Here is a 6,516-nt window from a genome sequence, read left to right on the forward strand (position 1 = left end):
TGTTGAGCAACACTGCTCTAAAGGCTTTCTTCTTCTTATATTTTTTTTTCTTTTCATTTAGTCTGGGACCTAGGAAAGTGTGTGGGATTCACCTAATCTGAAGCCTAGCTAGGCAAGCTGTTGTATAACTAGAGCCTAAAACCCAGGGCAAAAGAAGACCTATGTTCCAGCTCAAATAGCTGGGCAGACAGCAAATCTGAGCTTGGGGGAAGAGGGCTGTGGAGACTGATGCACCCACCAACCACGGACCATGCATGGAGAGCACCTAGGCCTCCTGCTCAGATGTAGCCAATAAGCAGCTCAATCTCTATGTGGATCCCAGAGTAAGGGGACTAGGGACAGGCAGTCCTGAAGAGACTTGATAATCTGTGGCCAGTTAGTAAGGGAGGAGGACTCCCACTTTCTGAAGGCCAGATAAAGGGTATAGGGGGAAGAGGGAGGGAAGGCGAAACCAGGAGGAGTTGAGGGAGGGGCTACGATCAGGATGTAAAGTGAATGTATTAAAATTTAAAAAATGCTGGACAGAAAAAGAGAATTTCCACCATCTCTGCCTTTTATTTTCCTTGGTCCCTAGGCCAGTTGGATGTCACAAGTCATCATGGCTGGGGTTGGGACCTGGGGTGTGTGTGATGGGGTGTGTGTGATCTCTTTGCTCAGCCTATTAATTCAAATACTGATATTTTCTGGAAACAATTCAACAGAAATATCCAGAACGCTGTTTAACATATTTGATTTCCTCTTGGTCTATTCAAAATGACACATAAAATTAACGACCGTAATTGTTACTCAGTGTGGCAGTAAAGAATTTAGATCCTGGAGTCAGAGACAGGCTTGGACTTCATCCCTGCTGCTTACATGCATTGTGGCTGTAATTAAAATCACTTAACTCAGAGTTTGCTCACCTCTGAGATGGAAATGAAAAGAAAACTACCGTAGAACCTGCTGCGCAGATGAAAGGTGACAGACAGCGAGGGACAATGTGAGCCTAGAATAGCTGGAAGCTATCTTAGACTCCATCTCATCCTGCATAGACACCATAGCTAAACAGTGGAGACACATTCTGAGAATACCAGGTTTGTCACAAGCACACGTCCTAAAGGGACATCCCCAAACCTGGACAGGTCAGTTATTCATGTGGCCTCTGGGTGCAGCCAAGAAGCACGGTAATCCTGGGATGTGAGGCTCTTTGCAAAGCTTACCACTGCCTCACTTTCTAAGTAGAAGGTGGATACCCAGAAATGATAAGCAGTACAGGAGCCCTCATCCAGTGCTTGGTGTACATGCTGCACCTTCAGGCATCTGGGAGAGCAGCAGGTACGCTTACACCAGAAGACTAATAGACATGTGACCAGTGGTACACAGTTCAGTGTCTGGGGAGTGGGAGTTTTCCAGCTCTTTTGCAGTCTTCAGGGTCAGCCTCTGCACACGTGGTCTGCCATTGCCTAGATCATCCTTCTGCAGCCTGTGACCGATTCTGCAGGAAAATAAAACAGGAGCGCAAGAGGACTGACTTAGGTGATGGCACCTGTGTATATTGTCCATGGGTGGATTTGCTAGGAAAAGCCTGGAATTTGGATCCAGGTGCCGGCTGGTTGCTGATGCCCTAGACAATGTCTTGCGTGGATGTGAGTTTGAGGAGGCCCTAGCCCTTATTCCCAGATTGCTCTGTTTGTATTTACCTAATGGGGGCATTCATGCCATTCATTCTTCCTTTTCCCACGAATTTATCCTGCTTCCCATTTCTCCCACATCCACTCTCCCACCTTTGCACACAATGCCCACCCCACACTCCCCACCACCAAAAAAGAAGAAGAAGAAGAAGAAGGAGAAGGAGAAGGAGAAGGAGAAGGAGAAAGAAAAGAAAAACCACGCTTTGCAGACGCTGCTGTCCCCTGTTGTCTATTGCTGCAGTCATGGTCAACCCCACTGTGTTCTTCAACATCGAGGCCGATGGCCAGCCCTTGGGCCGCGTCTCCTTCGAGCTGTTTGCAGACAAAGTTCCAAAGACAGCAGAAAACTTTCATGCTCTGAGCACTGGAGAGAAGGGGTTAGGATGTAAGGGTTCCTCCCTTCACAGAATTATTCCGGGATTCATGTGCCAGGGTGGTGACTTCACACACCGTAATGCCACTGGTGGCAGGTCCATCTACGGGGAGAAATTTGAGGATGAGAACTTCATCCTGAAGCATACAGGTCCTGGCATCTTGTCCATGGCAAATGGACACAAATGGTTCCCAGTTTTTTATCTGCACTGCCAAGACTGAGGGGCTGGATGGCAAGCTTGTGGTCTTTGGGAAGGTGAAGAAGGCATGAACATTGTGGAAGCCATGGAGCGTTTTGGATCCAGGAATGGCAAGACCAGCAAGAAGATCACAATTTCCGACTGTGGACGACTCTAAACTAATTCTTTTGACTTTCGGGCATCTTACCCACCAGACCATTCCTTCTGTAGCTCAGGAGAGCACCCCAATCTCATCTGTTCACAGTACCCTGTGATCTCTGCTCTCGCTGAAGTTCTTTGGGTTCCATATTTTCCTCATTCCCCTCCAAGTCTAGTTGGATTGCAGAGTTAAGTTTATGATTATGAATAAAAAGTAAACAAGAAAAGAAAAAGAAACGAAAAACCCTCCCAGTCCCATTTTGTTGCTCATGTAATCATTGGAGCAAGGTCAAACTCCCAGTGGCCAGCTTCTTAAAGAAGCCGGCAGCTCCCCCTCCCCCAACAAACACACATACACACCCGAAAAGCTACACTTCTGCATCTTTATCACAATTTTCAAGGACTCTCTTCAATAGCTTCATATATCTTCATATATGAACTGTTTCTTCCCTTTTTGGGGGTGGGGGTGGGGGAGGTTGTCTCTCATTTTCAGTCACGAGTCTGCAGTCATCAACAGTCTGCAAAAGAAGCTTCCCTGCCCATAGCTGCCAGCGGTGGCGGGAGGGATGAAGGACATTAACGTGGGTTCTGGCAACGTCGTGAATCATGGAAGTCTTTTGAGGAGACTTCACCCAGAAAATGAACCATCCTTCATCTTGACTATCTTGTTCGGAGTCAGAGTGATCATGTAGTTGGGTAGCGTATTTGGAGGTAGGACCTGTGCGAGCTCCAGGCTGTTTCACACCACCTCACCCTTAGCGGCGCTAGCCCTCCTCTGAGCACGACCGTTTCGTTTGCAGCTCGCTGGCTCATGTCTATCTCCACAGCCACATCTCCAGTTCTGCTTCTCTCTGTTGCGCGCACTGCACCATTCCTCCATCTTCTCCCAGCCCCTCGGGTGTAGAGGAATTTTGGAAACTTGCTACCACCAACAGTCACCACACCTTACTCGTCCTGAAAGCCTCTTAAGCCCCGTGTCTCACACATGTCTGTTGTTACACAGCCTGGGATGAAGTCATTAGTCCTCTCCTTCGGGTAAACATGAAGAGATGGGTGCAGAAGTGACCCGTTTTTCATTGATTGGCACCCGGCACCTCAATACTGCAATAGAGGGACCATTCCAAACACCCAATTCCAAGCCTGTCACCTCACCCTGAATATGGCATGAGTTTCTGGAGGGCACGGAGGCGCCCATCCACGGCATCCCACATCGTCAATAGCATGTCTCAGGCAGAGAATGAGAGGGTTCCACACGGCTGCATTAATGTCATAGATGTGACAGTGTCCTGGCTGGCAGCTACTCTGGGTGCACAATGGCTTCCAAAGAAATTGCTCTGATGACTTGAAACTCAAGCTCAATCTCAGTGTCTTTGCAGCCATATCTTCTACTCAGGCATGCTCACGTGCTGTTGTATGATCCGTACTGTGAGGTGGTGGAGAACAAAGACTTGGCTTGGTAACATTCTCAGCCTTTACTATTCTATTTTGACTTTGAGAAGTGCTTAATTACATATTTGTTGAGCTGACTTGAATCAGTTCGTTCATACGCACAGGGTAATGGCTTGATAGTATTGAGAATATTCTAAATGAATTTCAAAGGCAATCCAAGGGAGATTAAAACATAGAATATTGTTTTAACCAGGGAGAGAGAGAGAGATCATATACGATCCTATAGTTCATTAATTTCTGTGTTTTTACTTTTAGCTATCATTATTACTGTGCCTAATTTATAAATTAAACTTCATCTTAGGTGTGTGTGTATAGGAAAGGAGTATTATATGTAAGGTTTTATTATCTGTGATTTCAGGCATCTACTGGGGGCTTGGAAAGCATCCTCATGTGTAAGTGGGGGATAAGAGACTATCAGCTTATTTCACTGTTTAAAAGGCTATTAAATAGCAATGCATTGGGAATCCTGAGACACTATGTATGGGACACAAAAGACACAAAAGAAGCCAAAGGTATTGCCTATAATTGTTAAATTAAAGGTCTATCTGGAGAGAGAAGCCCAGAATTAAGAGTGAGCGGGTGAGGAGGCCATAGCAAGGTGGGATGTGTTAGTGACAGGGATGTTCTCAAAGACAAGGATGTTAGGTGGGAACCACAGGACCAGGATAACTGACTAGGTGTATCAGTCTGGCCTAATACTGCATCACCTGCAAAGGAAGTAGCACAAGAAAAGGACCCGAGGAAGAGATCAAGGCAACTAGAGATCCACAAGGAACACCAGCCTTCCTCTTTGGAGCACTCTGTACTTGCAGATTCAATCAACTGTTGAAAATATTTTGGAGAAATTGCACCTTACTGTTTGGTTTTAGATGGTTTAGTTTATATTTGGTACCAGGAACTGAGCCTAGAGTATCTTGCTTGCTAGGTGCTGACTTATATACCTCGTCTAGAAAACTGCATCTATGCCAAATAGGCACAGACTGTTTTCTTCATCTTTCCCTCGACAGTGCAGTTTAACAACAACTGATGGAAGCATTTAGCATTTACACTGCATTAGGTGTAAGTCATGTAATCATGGTTCACAGGAGGATGTGTGTAGGATCTATGGAGATATAATAGCACGTCACATAAGAGCTTCTGTGTCCTCAGGTTTTAGCATCCATGAGGATTCTAGATCCAGTCTCCTCTGGACACTGCACGGCAGCTATAATTTATAATTTATTAGACTAGAATGATTAAAATGTGTGGATGGAGGAAGGGGCAACGGACAAGCAAAGCGGGGTAGGAGCCGGCACTTGAAGGCCTTAGTAGTGATAAAAATGAGAGGTATGGATTTTGTCTCCTCCATAATACACCCTGCCGTTTTCATCATGGCCCCATTCTACGTGCCCTCCAAGTCAGGGGTTCATCCTAAACCATAGACAATTACCCTAGAGTTGGAGACAGTCAAGCTTCTGTAGTATTCATAAAATGACAAAGCAAGCGGTGGGTATGGGAGCACACCACTGGAATTCCAGTAGTGGACAGCAGTATCCACATTTGAGATCAGTCTGGGATACGTAACAGGCTCTTGTCTCAAAGGACCTAAAGCTGGGGTGGAGAACTTGCTTATCATGGATAAGGCCTGGGTTTAACCCTCAGCACACAGAAAAAAAAAAAAAAAAAGAGCCTCCAAACTGGGAAAATATTTTATACATATTTAAGTTATGAGGGTCCAGCATCCAAAGGATAGAAAGAATCATTTGTAACCAAGTATCTCAGTAATAAAAAAGGTGCTGGAGAGATGGCTCAGTGTTTAAGAATGTATACTGGCTTGTTTACAGAGGACCCCAGTTTGGTTCCCAGTAGTCCAAATAATCACATGCCAATAACTCCAACCATGAGATCTGAAACCTTCTTCTGATCTCTGTGGGCACTTGTACAAGCATATACTCACCCCTTACATATAATTAAAATTTATTTTTAATCAAGCGTTTTGCTTAGTTTATGTCTGCTCTCTCTATGACAGCCCAGCCAAGCAGAGCTCTGGAAACACCACCCTGAAGCTACTGCCGTAGCAGGGTCTCAATTTGGTTCCAGCCTCAGCCCATAGAGAATCTTTCTTGTCTCATTCTCTTCATCTGTGTAGAGCAGTGGTTCTCAACCTTACCAATGCTGCGACCCTTAACTCCCTTTAATGACTCCCAATCATAAAATTATTTTTGCTGCTGCTTCGTAACTGCAATTTTTCTCCAGTTGTGAACTGTAATGTCAATGTCTGTGTTTTCCAATGGGCTTATGTAACCCCTGTGAAAGTGTCTTTTGACCCCCAAAAGGGGTCGTGACCCAAAGGTTGGAAACTGATGCTATAGTAGAGCTATCTTAGTCTCTGAATAGGTATAAAAGACTTAACCTCTAACCTCAAGCAAATACTTTCTGGAATACCCTAGGAAAAAAAAATCCCTATTCATCCTTCAATACCCAGTGAAAATGTTCCCCTCTGTGGCTCATTAAATGTGGTCCATCTGCTGTGCTTTCGTTGCGTACCCAAAAAAACTCTCCTCTCTTAGGATACCAGCCCCACTGTGCTGTAACCCTTACTCGTTATCTATCCTGTCTGTCAAGAGTGAGCGCCTAAGGGTAGGGATAACGTTTTTTCACCTTTGTGGCAGGATGTTGCCTGACCCTTGAAGAGTGAATGGATGACT

The 6,516-nt window shown here is 45.3% G+C and overlaps 1 pseudogene; it reads left to right on the plus strand.

Moving 5' to 3' along the window:
* The first annotated feature begins 1,875 nt into the window (after window positions 1-1,875).
* LOC110557930 (peptidyl-prolyl cis-trans isomerase A-like) lies at window positions 1,876-2,588 on the plus strand (annotated as a pseudogene).
* The last annotated feature ends 3,928 nt before the right edge of the window (window positions 2,589-6,516 follow it).

Source organism: Meriones unguiculatus, chromosome 19, assembly GCF_030254825.1.
Source record: "Meriones unguiculatus strain TT.TT164.6M chromosome 19, Bangor_MerUng_6.1, whole genome shotgun sequence".
Classification (NCBI taxonomy): domain Eukaryota; kingdom Metazoa; phylum Chordata; class Mammalia; order Rodentia; family Muridae; genus Meriones; species Meriones unguiculatus.